The 20,495-nt window shown below is 33.4% G+C and overlaps 16 non-coding genes across 16 annotated transcripts; all 16 read left to right on the top strand.

The window, feature by feature from the left end:
* The first annotated feature begins 1,009 nt into the window (after positions 1–1,009).
* Positions 1,010–1,092, top strand: TRNAL-UAA (transfer RNA leucine (anticodon UAA)). The gene has a single exon. It is a non-coding gene; the product is annotated as a tRNA-Leu (tRNA).
* Positions 1,093–2,211: 1,119 nt separating this feature from the next.
* Positions 2,212–2,294, top strand: TRNAL-UAA (transfer RNA leucine (anticodon UAA)). The gene has a single exon. It is a non-coding gene; the product is annotated as a tRNA-Leu (tRNA).
* Positions 2,295–3,106: 812 nt separating this feature from the next.
* TRNAL-UAA (transfer RNA leucine (anticodon UAA)) lies at positions 3,107–3,189 on the top strand. Its single transcript has one exon. It is a non-coding gene; the product is annotated as a tRNA-Leu (tRNA).
* Positions 3,190–4,335: 1,146 nt separating this feature from the next.
* Positions 4,336–4,418, top strand: TRNAL-UAA (transfer RNA leucine (anticodon UAA)). The gene has a single exon. It is a non-coding gene; the product is annotated as a tRNA-Leu (tRNA).
* A 1,974-nt stretch (positions 4,419–6,392) lies between these two features.
* On the top strand, positions 6,393–6,475 carry TRNAL-UAA (transfer RNA leucine (anticodon UAA)). The gene has a single exon. It is a non-coding gene; the product is annotated as a tRNA-Leu (tRNA).
* An 811-nt stretch (positions 6,476–7,286) lies between these two features.
* TRNAL-UAA (transfer RNA leucine (anticodon UAA)) lies at positions 7,287–7,369 on the top strand. The gene has a single exon. It is a non-coding gene; the product is annotated as a tRNA-Leu (tRNA).
* Positions 7,370–8,181: 812 nt separating this feature from the next.
* Positions 8,182–8,264, top strand: TRNAL-UAA (transfer RNA leucine (anticodon UAA)). Its single transcript has one exon. It is a non-coding gene; the product is annotated as a tRNA-Leu (tRNA).
* Positions 8,265–9,410: 1,146 nt separating this feature from the next.
* TRNAL-UAA (transfer RNA leucine (anticodon UAA)) lies at positions 9,411–9,493 on the top strand. Its single transcript has one exon. It is a non-coding gene; the product is annotated as a tRNA-Leu (tRNA).
* Positions 9,494–11,050: 1,557 nt separating this feature from the next.
* TRNAL-UAA (transfer RNA leucine (anticodon UAA)) lies at positions 11,051–11,133 on the top strand. Its single transcript has one exon. It is a non-coding gene; the product is annotated as a tRNA-Leu (tRNA).
* A 1,225-nt stretch (positions 11,134–12,358) lies between these two features.
* TRNAL-UAA (transfer RNA leucine (anticodon UAA)) lies at positions 12,359–12,441 on the top strand. Its single transcript has one exon. It is a non-coding gene; the product is annotated as a tRNA-Leu (tRNA).
* Positions 12,442–13,587: 1,146 nt separating this feature from the next.
* On the top strand, positions 13,588–13,670 carry TRNAL-UAA (transfer RNA leucine (anticodon UAA)). Its single transcript has one exon. It is a non-coding gene; the product is annotated as a tRNA-Leu (tRNA).
* A 1,146-nt stretch (positions 13,671–14,816) lies between these two features.
* Positions 14,817–14,899, top strand: TRNAL-UAA (transfer RNA leucine (anticodon UAA)). The gene has a single exon. It is a non-coding gene; the product is annotated as a tRNA-Leu (tRNA).
* A 1,974-nt stretch (positions 14,900–16,873) lies between these two features.
* On the top strand, positions 16,874–16,956 carry TRNAL-UAA (transfer RNA leucine (anticodon UAA)). The gene has a single exon. It is a non-coding gene; the product is annotated as a tRNA-Leu (tRNA).
* A 1,225-nt stretch (positions 16,957–18,181) lies between these two features.
* TRNAL-UAA (transfer RNA leucine (anticodon UAA)) lies at positions 18,182–18,264 on the top strand. The gene has a single exon. It is a non-coding gene; the product is annotated as a tRNA-Leu (tRNA).
* A 1,146-nt stretch (positions 18,265–19,410) lies between these two features.
* Positions 19,411–19,493, top strand: TRNAL-UAA (transfer RNA leucine (anticodon UAA)). Its single transcript has one exon. It is a non-coding gene; the product is annotated as a tRNA-Leu (tRNA).
* Positions 19,494–20,304: 811 nt separating this feature from the next.
* Positions 20,305–20,387, top strand: TRNAL-UAA (transfer RNA leucine (anticodon UAA)). The gene has a single exon. It is a non-coding gene; the product is annotated as a tRNA-Leu (tRNA).
* The last annotated feature ends 108 nt before the right edge of the window (positions 20,388–20,495 follow it).

Genomic DNA, 20,495 nt, shown 5'->3' on the forward strand with positions numbered 1-20,495 from the left:
AAAAAAACAAATGTGGAATGTTTTGGGAAAAAGATGTAGTTGATTTATTAAGGTAAACAATCGTACTGAAGCTCCAAAAGAAGTTTTAAAGCACATGATGTCAAAATAATATGAGCGAATCAGAAGTATGATAAAAGAAATTTGTATAAAATATGGTCTTCTAGAAAGGTTAGATCAAAAAAGGAAAAGGACAGGGTGCATAGGTAGTGATGAAATGTTAAATCTGCTTAGGAAAACATGGGGTATAGTGAAGTGACGAACTTGTCATTGACATTATGTGGAAAGATTAATTTGTATTAGGAAACTTGATTTTTTTAACTTAGCGTTGTTGATAAATCCAGGTAACATTTTATTCCAATGTTCAGTTTTGGTCATCTTTCTAAACATAGAGCAAAAATGAAAGCCTTTATACAGAGGAAAGTTAAAGTTGGAGTATGAAATTTCCAGTGAAGAGTATGGTCTACATTGGTGGCCGGTCTACAGCTCTTGATAAGTCACCTTATAAAATAAAGCTATCTGTTAGTGCAAATTTATCAGAAGTATGATAAAAGAAATTTGTATAAAATATGGTCTTCTAGAAAGGTTAGATCAAAAAAGGAAAAGGACAGGGTGCATAGGTAGTGATGAAATGTTAAATCTGCTTAGGAAAACATGGGGTATAGTGAAGTGACGAACTTGTCATTGACATTATGTGGAAAGATTAATTTGTATTAGGAAACTTGATTTTTTTAACTTAGCGTTGTTGATAAATCCAGGTAACATTTTATTCCAATGTTCAGTTTTGGTCATCTTTCTAAACATAGAGCAAAAATGAAAGCCTTTATACAGAGGAAAGTTAAAGTTGGAGTATGAAATTTCCAGTGAAGAGTATGGTCTACATTGGTGGCCGGTCTACAGCTCTTGATAAGTCACCTTATAAAATAAAGCTATCTGTTAGTGCAAATTTAATGATTGCACTATTTTTATCAATCATCAGCTCCAGTTACAATCAAAAGGCTGACACACAACCACCAGGATGGCCGAGTGGTTAAGGCGTTGGACTTAAGATCCAATGGATATGTATCCATGTGGGATCGAACCCCACTCCTGGTATGAGTTTTACTCTTAAAAATCTTCAAGGCATCTCAAAATCTACATAGGTCTGAACAGCAGGAAAGATATTGTAATAACCATGAATATTGCAATTAATTGAGTGGAGGTTTTATAATAAACTGAATCTCTAGTACAACGTATGATGATCACTAGAGGAAGTTTCAAGTTTCAACCAAAGAAAAGACATCTAAAAAAAACAAATGTGGAATGTTTTGGGAAAAAGATGTAGTTGATTTATTTAGGTAAACAATCATACTGTAGCTTCAAAAGAAGTTTTAAAGCACAAGATGTCAAAATAATAAAAGCGAATCAGAAGTATGATAAAAGAAATTTGTATAAAATATGGTCTTCCAGAAAGGTTAGATCAAAAAATGTCATTGACATTATGTGGAAAGATTAATTTGTATTAAGAAACTCGATTTTTTTAACTTAGCGTTGTTGATAAATCCAGGTAACATTTTATTCCAATGATCAGTTTTGGTCATCTTTCTAAACATAGAGCAAAAATGAAAGCCAATATACAGAGGAAAGTTAAAGTTGGAGTATGAAATTTCCAGTGAAGAGTATGGTCTACATTGGTGGCCGGTCTACAGCTCTTGATAAGTCAACTTATAATGTAAAGCTATCTGATAGTGCAAATTTATCAGAAGTATGATAAAAGAAATTTGTATAAAATATGGTCTTCTAGAAAGGTTAGATCAAAAAAGGAAAAGGACAGGGTGCATAGGTAGTGATGAAATGTTAAATCTGCTTAGGAAAACATGCGGTATAGTGAAGTGACGAACTTGTCATTGATATTATGTGGAAAGATAAATTTGTATTAAGAAACTCGATTTTTTTAATTTAGCGTTGTTGATAAATCCAGGTAACATTTTATTCCAATGATCAGTTTTGGTCATCTTTCTAAACATAGAGAAAAAATGAAAGCCAATATACAGAGGAAAGTTAACGTTGGAGTATGAAATTTCCAGTGAAGAGTATGGTCTACATTGGTGGCCGGTCTACAGCTCTTGATAAGTCACCTTATAAAATAAAGCTATCTGTTAGTGCAAATTTAATGATTGCACTATTTTTATCATTTATCAGCTCCAGTTACAATCTAAAGGCTGACACACAACCACCAGGATGGCCGAGTCGTTAAGGCGTTGGACTTAAGATCCAATGGATATTCATCTGCGTGGGTTCGAACCCCACTCCTGGTATGAGTTTTACTCTTGAAAATCTTCAAGTCATCTCAAAATCTACATAGGTATGAACATCAGGAAAGATATTGTTGCTCGGTAGCACAGTTGTATACCTGTAATAACCATGAATATTGCAATTAATTGAGTGGAGGTTTTATAATAAACTGAAGCTCTAGTACGACGTATGATGATCACTAGAGGAAGTTTCAAGTTTCAACCAAAGAAAAGACATCTGAAAAAAACAAATGTGGAATGTTTTGGGAAAAAGATGTAGTTGATTTATTGAGGTAAACAATCATACTGTAGCTCCAAAAGAAGTTTTAAAGCACATGATTTCAAAATAATATGAGCGAATCAGAAGTATGATAAAAGAAATTTGTATAAAATAGGGTCTTCTAGAAAGGTTAGATCAAAAAAGAAAAAGGACAGGATGCATATGTAGTGATGAAATGTTAAATCTGCTTAGGAAAACATGGGGTATAGTGAAGTGACGAACTTGTCATTGACATTATGTGGAAAGATTAATTTGTATTAAGAAACTCGATTTTTTTAACTTAGCGTTGTTGATAAATCCAGGTAACATTTTATTCCAATGATCAGTTTTGGTCATCTTTCTAAACATAGAGCAAAAATGAAAGCCAATATACAGAGGAAAGTTAAAGTTGGAGTTTGAAATTTCCAGTGAAGAGTATGGTCTACATTGGTGGCCGGTCTACAGCTCTTGATAAGTCACCTTATAAAATAAAGCTATCTGTTAGTGCAAATTTAATGATTGCACTATTTTTTTCAATCATCAGCTCCAGTTACAATCTAAAGGCTGACACACAACCACCAGGATGGCCGAGTGGTTAAGGCGTTGGACTTAAGATCCAATGGATATTCATCCGCGTGGGTTCGAACCCCTCTCCTGGTATGAGTTTTACTCTTGAAAATCTTCAAGTCATCTCAAAATCTACATAGGTATGAACATCAGGAAAGATATTGTTGCTCGGTAGCACAGTTGTATACCTGTAATGACCATGAATATTGCAATTAATTGAGTGGAGGTTTTATAATAAACTGAAGCTCTAGTACGACGTATGATGATCACTAGAGGAAGTTTCAAGTTTCAACCAAAGAAAAGACATCTGAAAAAAACAAATGTGGAATGTTTTGGGAAAAAGATGTAGTTGATTTATTGAGGTAAACAATCATACTGTAGCTTCAAAAGATGTTTTAAAGCACAAGATGTCAAAATAATAAGAGCAAATCAGAAGTATGATAAAAGAAATTTGTATAAAATATGGTCTTCCAGAAAGGTTAGATCAAAAAATGTCATTGGCATTATGTGGAAAGATTAATTTGTATTAAGAAACTCGATTTTTTTAACTTAGCGTTGTTGATAAATCCAGGTAACATTTTATTCCAATGATCAGTTTTGGTCATCTTTCTAAACATAGAGCAAAAATGAAAGCCAATATACAGAGGAAAGTTAAAGTTGGAGTATGAAATTTCCAGTGAAGAGTATGGTCTACATTGGTGGCCGGTCTACAGCTCTTGATAAGTCACGTTATAATATAAAGCTATCTGATAGTGCAAATTTATCAGAAGTATGATAAAAGAAATTTGTATAAAATATGGTCTTCTAGAAAGGTTAGATCAAAAAAGGAAAAGGACAGGGTGCATAGGTAGTGATGAAATGTTAAATCTGCTTAGGAAAACATGCGGTATAGTGAAGTGACGAACTTGTCATTGACATTATGTGGAAAGATAAATTTGTATTAAGAAACTCGATTTTTTTAACTTAGCGTTGTTGATAAATCCAGGTAACATTTTATTCCAATGATCAGTTTTGGTCATCTTTCTAAACATAGAGAAAAAATGAAAGCCAATATACAGAGGAAAGTTAACGTTGGAGTATGAAATTTCCAGTGAAGAGTATGGTCTACATTGGTGGCCGGTCTACAGCTCTTGATAAGTCACCTTATAAAATAAAGCTATCTGTTAGTGCAAATTTAATGATTGCACTATTTTTATCATTTATCAGCTCCAGTTACAATCTAAAGGCTGACACACAACCACCAGGATGGCCGAGTCGTTAAGGCGTTGGACTTAAGATCCAATGGATATTCATCTGCGTGGGTTCGAACCCCACTCCTGGTATGAGTTTTACTCTTGAAAATCTTCAAGTCATCTCAAAATCTACATAGGTATGAACATCTGGAAAGATATTGTTGCTCGGTAGCACAGTTGTATACCTGTAATAACCATGAATATTGCAATTAATTGAGTGGAGGTTTTATAATAAACTGAAGCTCTAGTACGACGTATGATGATCACTAGAGGAAGTTTCAAGTTTCAACCAAAGAAAAGACATCTGAAAAAAACAAATGTGGAATGTTTTGGGAAAAAGATGTAGTTGATTTATTGAGGTAAACAATCATACTGTAGCTTCAAAAGAAGTTTTAAAGCACAAGATGTCAAAATAATAAGAGCGAATCAGAAGTATGATAAAAGAAATTTGTATAAAATATGGTCTTCCAGAAAGGTTAGATCAAAAAATGTCATTGACATTATGTGGAAAGATTAATTTGTATTAAGAAACTCGATTTTTTTAACTTAGCGTTGTTGATAAATCCAGGTAACATTTTATTCCAATGATCAGTTTTGGTCATCTTTCTAAACATAGAGCAAAAATGAAAGCCAATATACAGAGGAAAGTTAAAGTTGGAGTATGAAATTTCCAATGAAGAGTATGGTCTACATTGGTGGCCGGTCTACAGCTCTTGATAAGTCACCTTATAATATAAAGCTATCTGATAGTGCAAATTTATCAGAAGTATGATAAAAGAAATTTGTATAAAATATGGTCTTTTAGGAAGGTTAGATCAAAAAAGGAAAAGGACAGGGTGCATAGGAAGTGATGAAATGTTAAATCTGCTTAGGAAATCATGGGGTATAGGGAAGTGACGAACTTGTCATTGACATTATGTGGAAAGATTAATTTGTATTAAGAAACTCGATTTTTTTAACTTAGCGTTGTTGTTAAATCCAGGTAACATTTTATTCCAATGATCAGTTTTGGTCATCTTTCTAAACATAGAGCAAAAATGAAAGCCAATATACAAGGAAAAGATAAAGTTGGAGTATGAAATTTCCAGTGAAGAGTATGGTCTACATTGGTGGCCGGTCTACAGCTCTTGATAAGTCACCTTATAATATAAAGCTATCTGATAGTGCAAATTTATCAGAAGTATGATAAAAGAAATTTGTATAAAATATGGTCTTTTAGGAAGGTTAGATCAAAAAAGGAAAAGGACAGGGTGCATAGGAAGTGATGAAATGTTAAATCTGCTTAGGAAATCATGGGGTATAGTGAAGTGACGAACTTGTCATTGACATTATGTGGAAAGATTAATTTGTATTAAGAAACTCGATTTTTTTAACTTAGCGTTGTTGTTAAATCCAGGTAACATTTTATTCCAATGATCAGTTTTGGTCATCTTTCTAAACATAGAGCAAAAATGAAAGCCAATATACAAGGAAAAGATAAAGTTGGAGTATGAAATTTCCAGTGAAGAGTATGGTCTACATTGGTGGCCGGTCTACAGCTCTTGATAAGTCACCTTATAATATAAAGCTATCTGATAGTGCAAATTTATCAGAAGTATGATAAAAGAAATTTGTATAAAATATGGTCTTCTAGAAAGGTTAGATCAAAAAAGGAAAAAGACAGAGTGCATAGGTAGTGATGAAATGTTAAATCTGCTTAGGAAAACATGGGGTATAGTGAAGTGACAAACTTGTCATTGACATTATGTGGAAAGATAAATTTGTATTAAGAAACTCGATTTTTTTAACTTAGCGTTGTTGATAAATCCAGGTAACATTTTATTCCAATGATCAGTTTTGGTCATCTTTCTAAACATAGAGGAAAAATGAAAGCCAATATACAGAGGAAAGTTAAAGTTGGAGTATGAAATTTCCAGTGAAGAGTATGGTCTACATTGGTGGCCGGTCTACAGCTCTTGATAAGTCACCTTATAAAATAAAGCTATCTGTTAGTGCAAATTTAATGATTGCACTATTTTTATCATTTATCAGCTCCAGTTACAATCTAAAGGCTGACACACATCCACCAGGATGGCCGAGTGGTTAAGGTGTTGGACTTAAGATCCAATGGATATGTAACTGTGTGGGTTCGAAACCAACTCCTGGTATGAGTTTTTCTCTTGAAAATCTTCAAGGCATCTCAAAATCTACATAGGTCTGAACAGCAGGAAAGATATTGTTGCTCGGTAGCACAGATGTATACCTGTAATAACTATGAATGTTGCAATTAATTGAGTGGAGGTTTTATAATAAACTGAAGCTCTAGTACGACATATGATGATCACTAGAGGAAGTTTCAAGTTTCAACCAAAGAAAAGACATCTAAAAAAACAAATGTGGAATGTTTTGGGAAAAAGATGTAGTTGATTTATTAATGTAAACAATCGTACTGAAGCTCCAAAAGAAGTTTTAAAGCACATGATGTCAAAATAATATGAGCGAATCAAAAGTATGATAAAAGAAATTTGTATAAAATATGGTCTTCTAGAAAGGTTAGATCAAAAAAGGAAAAGGACAGGGTGCATAGGTAGTGATGAAATGTTAAATCTGCTTAGGAAAACATGCGGTATAGTGAAGTGACAAACTTGTCATTGACATTATGTGGAAAGATAAATTTGTATTAAGAAACTCGATTTTTTTAACTTAGCGTTGTTGATAAATCCAGGTAACATTTTATTCCAATGATCAGTTTTGGTCATCTTTCTAAACATAGAGAAAAAATGAAAGCCAATATACAGAGGAAAGTTAACGTTGGAGTATGAAATTTCCAGTGAAGAGTATGGTCTACATTGGTGGCCGGTCTACAGCTCTTGATAAGTCACCTTATAAAATAAAGCTATCTGTTAGTGCAAATTTAATGATTGCACTATTTTTATCATTTATCAGCTCCAGTTACAATCTAAAGGTTGACACACAACCACCAGGATGGCCGAGTCGTTAAGGCGTTGGACTTAAGATCCAGTGGATATTCATCTGCGTGGGTTCGAACCCCACTCCTGGTATGAGTTTTACTCTTGAAAATCTTCAAGTCATCTCAAAATCTACATAGGTATGAACATCAGGAAAGATATTGTTGCTCGGTAGCACAGTTGTATACCTGTAATAACCATGAATATTGCAATTAATTGAGTGGAGGTTTTGTAATAAACTGAAGCTCTAGTACGACGTATGATGATCACTAGAGGAAGTTTCAAGTTTCAACCAAAGAAAAGACATCTGAAAAAAACAAATGTGGAATGTTTTGGGAAAAAGATGTAGTTGATTTATTGAGGTACACAATCATACTGTAGCTCCAAAAGAAGTTTTAAAGCACATGATTTCAAAATAATATGAGCGAATCAGAAGTATGATAAAAGAAATTTGTATAAAATAGGGTCTTCTAGAAAGGTTAGATCAAAAAAGAAAAAGGACAGGATGCATAGGTAGTGATGAAATGTTAAATCTGCTTAGGAAAACATGGGGTATAGTGAAGTGACGAACTTGTCATTGACATTATGTGGAAAGATTAATTTGTATTAAGAAACTCGATTTTTTTAACTTAGCGTTGTTGATAAATCCAGGTAACATTTTATTCCAATGATCAGTTTTGGTCATCTTTCTAAACATAGAGCAAAAATGAAAGCCAATATACAGAGGAAAGTTAAAGTTGGAGTATGAAATTTCCAGTGAAGAGTATGGTCTACATTGGTGGCCGGTCTACAGCTCTTGATAAGTCACCTTATAAAATAAAGCTACCTGTTAGTGCAAATTTAATGATTGCACTATTTTTTTCAATCATCAGCTCCAGTTACAATCTAAAGGCTGACACACAACCACCAGGATGGCCGAGTGGTTAAGGCGTTGGACTTAAGATCCAATGGATATTCATCCGCGTGGGTTCGAACCCCTCTCCTGGTATGAGTTTTACTCTTGAAAATCTTCAAGTCATCTCAAAATCTACATAGGTATGAACATCAGGAAAGATATTGTTGCTCGGTAGCACAGTTGTATACCTGTAATGACCATGAATATTGCAATTAATTGTGTGGAGGTTTTATAATAAACTGAAGCTCTAGTACGACGTATGATGATCACTAGAGGAAGTTTCAAGTTTCAACCAAAGAAAAGACATCTGAAAAAAACAAATGTGGAATGTTTTGGGAAAAAGATGTAGTTGATTTATTGAGGTAAACAATCATACTGTAGCTTCAAAAGATGTTTTAAAGCACAAGATGTCAAAATAATAAGAGCGAATCAGAAGTATGATAAAAGAAATTTGTATAAAATATGGTCTTCCAGAAAGGTTAGATCAAAAAATGTCATTGGCATTATGTGGAAAGATTAATTTGTATTAAGAAACTCAATTTTTTTAACTTAGCGTTGTTGATAAATCCAGGTAACATTTTATTCCAATGATCAGTTTTGGTCATCTTTCTAAACATAGAGCAAAAATGAAAGCCAATATACAGAGGAAAGTTAAAGTTGGAGTATGAAATTTCCAGTGAAGAGTATGGTCTACATTGGTGGCCGGTCTACAGCTCTTGATAAGTCACGTTATAATATAAAGCTATCTGATAGTGCAAATTTATCAGAAGTATGATAAAAGAAATTTGTATAAAATATGGTCTTCTAGAAAGGTTAGATCAAAAAAGGAAAAGGACAGGGTGCATAGGTAGTGATGAAATGTTAAATCTGCTTAGGAAAACATGCGGTATAGTGAAGTGACGAACTTGTCATTGACATTATGTGGAAAGATAAATTTGTATTAAGAAACTCGATTTTTTTAACTTAGCGTTGTTGATAAATCCAGGTAACATTTTATTCCAATGATCAGTTTTGGTCATCTTTCTAAACATAGAGAAAAAATGAAAGCCAATATACAGAGGAAAGTTAACGTTGGAGTATGAAATTTCCAGTGAAGAGTATGGTCTACATTGGTGGCCGGTCTACAGCTCTTGATAAGTCACCTTATAAAATAAAGCTATCTGTTAGTGCAAATTTAATGATTGCACTATTTTTATCATTTATCAGCTCCAGTTACAATCTAAAGGCTGACACACAACCACCAGGATGGCCGAGTCGTTAAGGTGTTGGACTTAAGATCCAATGGATATTCATCTGCGTGGGTTCGAACCCCACTCCTGGTATGAGTTTTACTCTTGAAAATCTTCAAGTCATCTCAAAATCTACATAGGTATGAACATCAGGAAAGATATTGTTGCTCGGTAGCACAGTTGTATACCTGTAATAACCATGAATATTGCAATTAATTGAGTGGAGGTTTTATAATAAACTGAAGCTCTAGTACGACGTATGATGATCACTAGAGGAAGTTTCAAGTTTCAACCAAAGAAAAGACATCTGAAAAAAACAAATGTGGAATGTTTTGGGAAAAAGATGTAGTTGATTTATTGAGGTAAACAATCATACTGTAGCTTCAAAAGAAGTTTTAAAGCACAAGATGTCAAAATAATAAGAGCGAATCAGAAGTATGATAAAAGAAATTTGTATAAAATATGGTCTTCCAGAAAGGTTAGTTTAAAAAATGTCATTGACATTATGTGGAAAGATTAATTTGTATTAAGAAACTCGATTTTTTTAACTTAGCGTTGTTGATAAATCCAGGTAACATTTTATTCCAATGATCAGTTTTGGTCATCTTTCTAAACATAGAGCAAAAATGAAAGCCAATATACAGAGGAAAGTTAAAGTTGGAGTATGAAATTTCCAATGAAGAGTATGGTCTACATTGGTGGCCGGTCTACAGCTCTTGATAAGTCACCTTATAATATAAAGCTATCTGATAGTGCAAATTTATCAGAAGTATGATAAAAGAAATTTGTATAAAATATGGTCTTTTAGGAAGGTTAGATCAAAAAAGGAAAAGGACAGGGTGCATAGGAAGTGATGAAATGTTAAATCTGCTTAGGAAATCATGGGGTATAGTGAAGTGACGAACTTGTCATTGACATTATGTGGAAAGATTAATTTGTATTAAGAAACTCGATTTTTTTAACTTAGCGTTGTTGTTAAATCCAGGTAACATTTTATTCCAATGATCAGTTTTGGTCATCTTTCTAAACATAGAGCAAAAATGAAAGCCAATATACAAGGAAAAGATAAAGTTGGAGTATGAAATTTCCAGTGAAGAGTATGGTCTACATTGGTGGCCGGTCTACAGCTCTTGATAAGTCACCTTATAATATAAAGCTATCTGATAGTGCAAATTTATCAGTATGATAAAAGAAATTTGTATAAAATATGGTCTTCTAGAAAGGTTAGATCAAAAAAGGAAAAAGACAGAGTGCATAGGTAGTGATGAAATGTTAAATCTGCTTAGGAAAACATGGGGTATAGTGAAGTGACGAACTTGTCATTGACATTATGTGGAAAGATAAATTTGTATTAAGAAACTCAATTTTTTTAACTTAGCGTTGTTGATAAATCCAGGTAACATTTTATTCCAATGATCAGTTTTGGTCATCTTTCTAAACATAGAGGAAAAATGAAAGCCAATATACAGAGGAAAGTTAAAGTTGGAGTATGAAATTTCCAGTGAAGAGTATGGTCTACATTGGTGGCCGGTCTACAGCTCTTGATAAGTCACCTTAAAAAATAAAGCTATCTGTTAGTGCAAATTTAATGATTGCACTATTTTTATCAATCATCAGCTCCAGTTACAATCTAAAGAATGACACACAACCACCAGGATGGCCGAGTGGTTAAGGTGTTGGACTTAAGATCCAATGGATATGTAACTGTGTGGGTTCGAAACCAACTCCTGGTATGAGTTTTTCTCTTGAAAATCTTCAAGGCATCTCAAAATCTACATAGGTCTGAACAGCAGGAAAGATATTGTTGCTCGGTAGCACAGTTGTATACCTGTAATAACCATGAATATTGCAATTAATTGAGTGGAGGTTTTATAATAAACTGAAGCTCTAGTACGACATATGATGATCACTAGAGGAAGTTTCAAGTTTCAACCAAAGAAAAGACATCTAAAAAAACAAATGTGGAATGTTTTGGGAAAAAGATGTAGTTGATTTATTAATGTAAACAATCGTACTGAAGCTCCAAAAGAAGTTTTAAAGCACATGATGTCAAAATAATATGAGCGAATCAGAAGTATGATAAAAGAAATTTGTATAAAATATGGTCTTCTAGAAAGGTTAGATCAAAAAAGGAAAAGGACAGGGTGCATAGGTAGTGATGAAATGTTAAATCTGCTTAGGAAAACATGGGGTAAAGTGAAGTGACGAACTTGTCATTGACATTATGTGGAAAGATTAATTTGTATTAGGAAACTTGATTTTTTTAACTTAGCGTTGTTGATAAATCCAGGTAACATTTTATTCCAATGTTCAGTTTTGGTCATCTTTCTAAACATAGAGCAAAAATGAAAGCCTTTATACAGAGGAAAGTTAAAGTTGGAGTATGAAATTTCCAGTGAAGAGTATGGTCTACATTGGTGGCCGGTCTACAGCTCTTGATAAGTCACCTTATAAAATAAAGCTATCTGTTAGTGCAAATTTATCAGAAGTATGATAAAAGAAATTTGTATAAAATATGGTCTTTTAGAAAGGTTAGATCAAAAAAGGAAAAGGACAGGGTGCATGGGTAGTGATGAAATGTTAAATCTGCTTAGGAAATCATGGGGTATAGTGAAGTGACGAACTTGTCATTGACATTAAGTGGAAAGATTAATTTGTATTAAGAAACTCGATTTTTTTAACTTAGCGTTGTTGATAAATCCAGGTAACATTTTATTCCAATGATCAATTTTGGTCATCTTTCTAAACATAGAGCAAAAATGAAAGCCAATATACAGAGGAAAGTTAAAGTTGGAGTATGAAATTTCCAGTGAAGAGTATGGTCTACATTGGTGGCCGGTCTACAGCTCTTGATAAGTCACCTTATAAAATAAAGCTATCTGTTAGTGCAAATTTAATGATTGCACTATTTTTATCAATCATCAGCTCCAGTTACAATCTAAAGGCTGATACACAACCACCAGGATGGCCGAGTGGTTAAGGCGTTGGACTTAAGATCCAATGGATATGTATCCACGTGGGTTCGAACCCCACTCCTGGTATGAGTTTTACTCTTAAAAATCTTCAAGGCATCTCAAAATCTACATAGGTCTGAACAGCCGGAAAGATATTGTTGCTCGGTAGCACAGTTGTATACCTGTAATAACCATGAATATTGCAATTAATTGAGTGGAGGTTTTATAATAAACTGAAGCTCTAGTACAACGTATGATGATCACTAGAGGAAGTTTCAAGTTTCAACCAAAGAAAAGACATCTAAAAAAAACAAATGTGGAATGTTTTGGGAAAAAGATGTAGTTGATTTATTGAGGTAAACAATCATACTGTAGCTTCAAAAGAAGTTTTAAAGCACAAGATGTCAAAATAATAAAAGCGAATCAGAAGTATGATAAAAGAAATTTGTATAAAATATGGTCTTCCAGAAAGGTTAGATCAAAAAATGTCATTGACATTATGTGGAAAGATTAATTTGTATTAAGAAACTCGATTTTTTTAACTTAGCGTTGTTGATAAATCCAGGTAACATTTTATTCCAATGATCAGTTTTGGTCATCTTTCTAAACATAGAGCAAAAATGAAAGCCAATATACAGAGGAAAGTTAAAGTTGGAGTATGAAATTTCCAGTGAAGAGTATGGTCTACATTGGTGGCCGGTCTACAGCTCTTGATAAGTCACCTTATAATGTAAAGCTATCTGATAGTGCAAATTTATCAGAAGTATGATAAAAGAAATTTGTATAAAATATGGTCTTCTAGAAAGGTTAGATCAAAAAAGGAAAAGGACAGGGTGCATAGGTAGTGATGAAATGTTAAATCTGCTTAGGAAAACATGCGGTATAGTGAAGTGACGAACTTGTCATTGATATTATGTGGAAAGATAAATTTGTATTAAGAAACTCGATTTTTTTAACTTAGCGTTGTTGATAAATCCAGGTAACATTTTATTCCAATGATCAGTTTTGGTCATTTTTCTAAACATAGAGAAAAAATGAAAGCCAATATACAGAGGAAAGTTAACGTTGGAGTATGAAATTTCCAGTGAAGAGTATGGTCTACATTGGTGGCCGGTCTACAGCTCTTGATAAGTCACCTTATAAAATAAAGCTATCTGTTAGTGCAAATTTAATGATTGCACTATTTTTTTCAATCATCAGCTCCAGTTACAATCTAAAGGCTGACACACAACCACCAGGATGGCCGAGTGGTTAAGGCGTTGGACTTAAGATCCAATGGATATTCATCTGCGTGGGTTCAAACCCCTCTCCTGGTATGAGTTTTACTCTTGAAAATCTTCAAGTCATCTCAAAATCTACATAGGTATGAACATCAGGAAAGATATTGTTGCTCGGTAGCACAGTTGTATACCTGTAATGACCATGAATATTGCAATTAATTGAGTGGAGGTTTTATAATAAACTGAAGCTCTAGTACGACGTATGATGATCACTAGAGGAAGTTTCAAGTTTCAACCAAAGAAAAGACATCTGAAAAAAACAAATGTGGAATGTTTTGGGAAAAAGATGTAGTTGATTTATTGAGGTAAACAATCATACTGTAGCTTCAAAAGAAGTTTTAAAGCACAAGATGTCAAAATAATAAGAGCGAATCAGAAGTATGATAAAAGAAATTTGTATAAAATATGGTCTTCCAGAAAGGTTAGATCAAAAAATGTCATTGGCATTATGTGGAAAGATTAATTTGTATTAAGAAACTCGATTTTTTTAACTTAGCGTTGTTGATAAATCCAGGTAACATTTTATTCCAATGATCAGTTTTGGTCATCTTTCTAAACATAGAGCAAAAATGAAAGCCAATATACAGAGGAAAGTTAAAGTTGGAGTATGAAATTTCCAGTGAAGAGTATGGTCTACATTGGTGGCCGGTCTACAGCTCTTGATAAGTCACGTTATAATATAAAGCTATCTGATAGTGCAAATTTATCAGAAGTATGATAAAAGAAATTTGTATAAAATATGGTCTTCTAGAAAGGTTAGATCAAAAAAGGAAAAGGACAGGGTGCATAGGTAGTGATGAAATGTTAAATTTGCTTAGGAAAACATGCGGTATAGTGAAGTGACGAACTTGTCATTGACATTATGTGGAAAGATAAATTTGTATTAAGAAACTCGATTTTTTTAACTTAGCGTTGTTGATAAATCCAGGTAACATTTTATTCCAATGATCAGTTTTGGTCATCTTTCTAAACATAGAGAAAAAATGAAAGCCAATATACAGAGGAAAGTTAACGTTGGAGTATGAAATTTCCAGTGAAGAGTATGGTCTACATTGGTGGCCGGTCTACAGCTCTTGATAAGTCACCTTATAAAATAAAGCTATCTGTTAGTGCAAATTTAATGATTGCACTATTTTTATCATTTATCAGCTCCAGTTACAATCTAAAGGCTCACACACAACCACCAGGATGGCTGAGTCGTTAAGGCGTTGGACTTAAGATCCAATGGATATTCATCTGCGTGGGTTCGAACCCCACTCCTGGTATGAGTTTTACTCTTGAAAATCTTCAAGTCATCTCAAAATCTACATAGGTATGAACATCAGGAAAGATATTGTTGCTCGGTAGCACAGTTGTATACCTGTAATAACCATGAATATTGCAATTAATTGAGTGGAGGTTTTATAATAAACTGAAGCTCTAGTACGACGTATGATGATCACTAGAGGAAGTTTCAAGTTTCAACCAAAGAAAAGACATCTGAAAAAAACAAATGTGGAATGTTTTGGGAAAAAGATGTAGTTGATTTATTGAGGTAAACAATCATACTGTAGCTTCAAAAGAAGTTTTAAAGCACAAGATGTCAAAATAATAAGAGCGAATCAGAAGTATGATAAAAGAAATTTGTATAAAATATGGTCTTCCAGAAAGGTTAGATCAAAAAATGTCATTGACATTATGTGGAAAGATTAATTTGTATTAAGAAACTCGATTTTTTTAACTTAGCGTTGTTGATAAATCCAGGTAACATTTTATTCCAATGATCAGTTTTGGTCATCTTTCTAAACATAGAGCAAAAATGAAAGCCAATATACAGAGGAAAGTTAAAGTTGGAGTATGAAATTTCCAATGAAGAGTATGGTCTACATTGGTGGCCGGTCTACAGCTCTTGATAAGTCACCTTATAATATAAAGCTATCTGATAGTGCAAATTTATCAGAAGTATGATAAAAGAAATTTGTATAAAATATGGTCTTTAAGGAAGGTTAGATCAAAAAAGGAAAAGGACAGGGTGCATAGGAAGTGATGAAATGTTAAATCTGCTTAGGAAATCATGGGGTATAGTGAAGTGACGAACTTGTCATTGACATTATGTGGAAAGATTAATTTGTATTAAGAAACTCGATTTTTTTAACTTAGCGTTGTTGTTAAATCCAGGTAACATTTTATTCCAATGATCAGTTTTGGTCATCTTTCTAAACATAGAGGAAAAATGAAAGCCAATATACAAGGAAAAGATAAAGTTGGAGTATGAAATTTCCAGTGAAGAGTATGGTCTACATTGGTGGCCGGTCTACAGCTCTTGATAAGTCACCTTATAATATAAAGCTATCTGATAGTGCAAATTTATCAGAAGTATGATAAAAGAAATTTGTATAAAATATGGTCTTTTAGGAAGGTTAGATCAAAAAAGGAAAAGGACAGGGTGCATAGGAAGTGATGAAATGTTAAATCTGCTTAGGAAATCATGGGGTATAGTGAAGTGACGAACTTGTCATTGACATTATGTGGAAAGATTAATTTGTATTAAGAAACTCGATTTTTTTAACTTAGCGTTGTTGTTAAATCCAGGTAACATTTTATTCCAATGATCAGTTTTGGTCATCTTTCTAAACATAGAGCAAAAATGAAAGCCAATATACAAGGAAAAGATAAAGTTGGAGTATGAAATTTCCAGTGAAGAGTATGGTCTACATTGGTGGCCGGTCTACAGCTCTTGATAAGTCACCTTATAATATAAAGCTATCTGATAGTGCAAATTTATCAGAAGTATGATAAAAGAAATTTGTATAAAATATGGTCTTCTAGAAAGGTTAGATCAAAAAAGGAAAAAGACAGAGTGCATAGGTAGTGATGAAATGTTAAATCTGCTTAGGAAAACATGGGGTATAGTGAAGTGATGAACTTGTCATTGACATTATGTGGAAAGATAAATTTGTATTAAGAAACTCGATTTTTTTAACTTAGCGTTGTTGATAAATCCAGGTAACATTTTATTCCAATGATCAGTTTTGGTCATCTTTCTAAACATAGAGGAAAAATGAAAGCCAATATACAGAGGAAAGTTAAAGTTGGAGTATGAAATTTCCAGTGAAGAGTATGGTCTACATTGGTGGCCGGTCTACAGCTCTTGATAAGTCACCTTATAAAATAAAGCTATCTGTTAGTGCAAATTTAATGATTGCACTATATTTATCATTTATCAGCTCCAGTTACAATCTAAAGGCTGACACACAACCACCAGGATGGCCGAGTGGTTAAGGTGTTGGACTTAAGATCCAATGGATATGTAACTGTGTGGGTTCGAAACCAACTCCTGGTATGAGTTTTTCTCTTGAAAATCTTCAAGGCATCTCAAAATCTACATTGGTCTGAACAGCAGGAAAGATATTGTTGCTAGGTAGCACAGTTGTATACCTGTAATAACCATGAATATTGCAATTAATTGAGTGGAGGTTTTATAATAAACTGAAGCTCTAGTACGACATATGATGATCACTAGAGGAAGTTTCAAGTTTCAACCAAAGAAAAGACATCTAAAAAAACAAATGTGGAATGTTTTGGGAAAAAGATGTAGTTGATTTATTAATGTAAACAATCGTACTGAAGCTCCAAAAGAAGTTTTAAAGCACATGATGTCAAAATAATATGAGCGAATCAGAAGTATGATAAAAGAAATTTGTATAAAATATGGTCTTCTAGAAAGGTTAGATCAAAAAAGGAAAAGGACAGGGTGCATAGGTAGTGATGAAATGTTAAATCTGCTTAGGAAAACATGGGGTATAGTGAAGTGACGAACTTGTCATTGACATTATGTGGAAAGATTAATTTGTATTAGGAAACTTGATTTTTTTAACTTAGCGTTGTTGATAAATCCAGGTAACATTTTATTCCAATGTTCAGTTTTGGTCATCTTTCTAAACATAGAGCAAAAATGAAAGCCTTTATACAGAGGAAAGTTAAAGTTGGAGTATGAAATTTCCAGTGAAGAGTATGGTCTACATTGGTGGCCGGTCTACAGCTCTTGATAAGTCACCTTATAAAATAAAGCTATCTGTTAGTGCAAATTTATCAGAAGTATGATAAAAGAAATTTGTATAAAATATGGTCTTTTAGAAAGGTTAGATCAAAAAAGGAAAAGGACAGGGTGCATAGGTAGTGATGAAATGTTAAATCTGCTTAGGAAAACATGCGGTATAGTGAAGTGACGAACTTGTCATTGATATTATGTGGAAAGATAAATTTGTATTAAGAAACTCGATTTTTTTAACTTAGCGTTGTTGATAAATCCAGGTAACATTTTATTCCAATGATCAGTTTTGGTCATCTTTCTAAACATAGAGAAAAAATGAAAGCCATTATACAGAGGAAAGTTAACGTTGGAGTATGAAATTTCCAGTGAAGAGTATGGTCTACATTGGTGGCCGGTCTACAGCTCTTGATAAGTCACCTTATAAAATAAAGCTATCTGTTAGTGCAAATTTAATGATTGCACTATTTTTATCATTTATCACCTCCAGTTACAATCTAAAGGCTGACACACAACCACCAGGATGGCCGAGTCGTTAAGGCGTTGGACTTAAGATCCAATGGATATTCATCTGCGTGGGTTCGAACCCCACTCCTGGTATGAGTTTTACTCTTGAAAATCTTCAAGTCATCTCAAAATCTACATAGGTATGAACATCAGGAAAAATATTGTTGCTCGGTAGCACAGTTGTATACCTGTAATAACCATGAATATTGCAATTAATTGAGTGGAGGTTTTATAATAAACTGAAGCTCTAGTACAACGTATGATGATCACTAGAGGAAGTTTCAAGTTTCAACCAAAGAAAAGACATCTAAAAAAAACAAATGTGGAATGTTTTGGGAAAAAGATGTAGTTGATTTATTGAGGTAAACAATCATACTGTAGCTTCAAAAGAAGTTTTAAAGCACAAGATGTCAAAATAATAAAAGCGAATCAGAAGTATGATAAAAGAAATTTGTATAAAATATGGTCTTCCAGAAAGGTTAGATCAAAAAATGTCATTGACATTATGTGGAAAGATTAATTTGTATTAAGAAACTCGATTTTTTTAACTTAGCGTTGTTGATAAATCCAGGTAACATTTTATTCCAATGATCAGTTTTGGTCATCTTTCTAAACATAGAGCAAAAATGAAAGCCAATATACAGAGGAAAGTTAAAGTTGGAGTATGAAATTTCCAGTCAAGAGTATGGTCTACATTGGTGGCCGGTCTACAGCTCTTGATAAGTCACCTTATAATGTAAAGCTATCTGATAGTGCAAATTTATCAGAAGTATGATAAAAGAAATTTGTATAAAATATGGTCTTCTAGAAAGGTTAGATCAAAAAAGGAAAAGGACAGGGTGCATAGGTAGTGATGAAATGTTAAATCTGCTTAGGAAAACATGCGGTATAGTGAAGTGACGAACTTGTCATTGATATTATGTGGAAAGATAAATTTGTATTACGAAACTCGATTTTTTTAACTTAGCGTTGTTGATAAATCCAGGTAACATTTTATTCCAATGATCAGTTTTGGTCATCTTTCTAAACATAGAGGAAAAATGAAAGCCAATATACAGAGGAAAGTTAAAGTTGGAGTATGAAATTTCCAGTGAAGAGTATGGTCTACATTGGTGGCCGGTCTACAGCTCTTGATAAGTCACCTTATAAAATAAAGCTATCTGTTAGTGCAAATTTAATGATTGCACTATTTTTATCATTTATCAGCTCCAGTTACAATCTAAAGGCTGACACACAACCACCAGGATGGCCGAGTCGTTAAGGCGTTGGACTTAAGATCCAATGGATATTCATCTGCGTGGGTTCGAACCCCACTCCTGGTATGAGTTTTACTCTTGAAAATCTTCAAGTCATCTCAAAATCTACATAGGTCTGAACAGCAGGAAAGATATTGTTGCTCGGTAGCACAGTTGTATACCTGTAATAACCATGAATATTGCAATTAATTGAGTGGAGGTTTTATAATAAACTGAAGCTCTAGTACGACATATGATGATCACTAGAGGAAGTTTCAAGTTTCAACCAAAGAAAAGACATCTAAAAAAACAAATGTGGAATGTTTTGGGAAAAAGATGTAGTTGATTTATTAAGGTAAACAATCGTACTGAAGCTCCAAAAGAAGTTTTAAAGCACATGATGTCAAAATAATATGAGCGAATCAGAAGTATGATAAAAGAAATTTGTATAAAATATGGTCTTCTAGAAAGGTTAGATCAAAAAAGGAAAAGGACAGGGTGCATAGGTAGTGATGAAATGTTAAATCTGCTTAGGAAAACATGGGGTATAGTGAAGTGACGAACTTGTCATTGACATTATGTGGAAAGATTAATTTGTATTAGGAAACTTGATTTTTTTAACTTAGCGTTGTTGATAAATCCAGGTAACATTTTATTCCAATGTTCAGTTTTGGTCATCTTTCTAAACATAGAGCAAAAATGAAAGCCTTTATACAGAGGAAAGTTAAAGTTGGAGTATGAAATTTCCAGTGAAGAGTATGGTCTACATTGGTGGCCGGTCTACAGCTCTTGATAAGTCACCTTATAAAATAAAGCTATCTGTTTGTGCAAATTTAATGACTGCACTATTTTTATCAATCATCAGCTCCAGTTACAATCTAAAGGCTGACAGACAACCACCAGGATGGCCGAGTGGTTAAGGCGTTGGACTTAAGATCCAATGGATATGTATCCACGTGGGTTCGAACCCCACTCCTGGTATGAGTTTTATTCTTAAAAATCTTCAAGGCATCTCAAAATCTACATAGGTCTGAACAGCAGGAAAGATATTGTTGCTCGGTAGCACAGTTGTATACCTGTAATAACCAT

The sequence above is a fragment of the Anomaloglossus baeobatrachus genome, chromosome 2 (genome assembly GCF_048569485.1).
Source record: "Anomaloglossus baeobatrachus isolate aAnoBae1 chromosome 2, aAnoBae1.hap1, whole genome shotgun sequence".
Lineage (NCBI taxonomy): Eukaryota > Metazoa > Chordata > Amphibia > Anura > Aromobatidae > Anomaloglossus > Anomaloglossus baeobatrachus.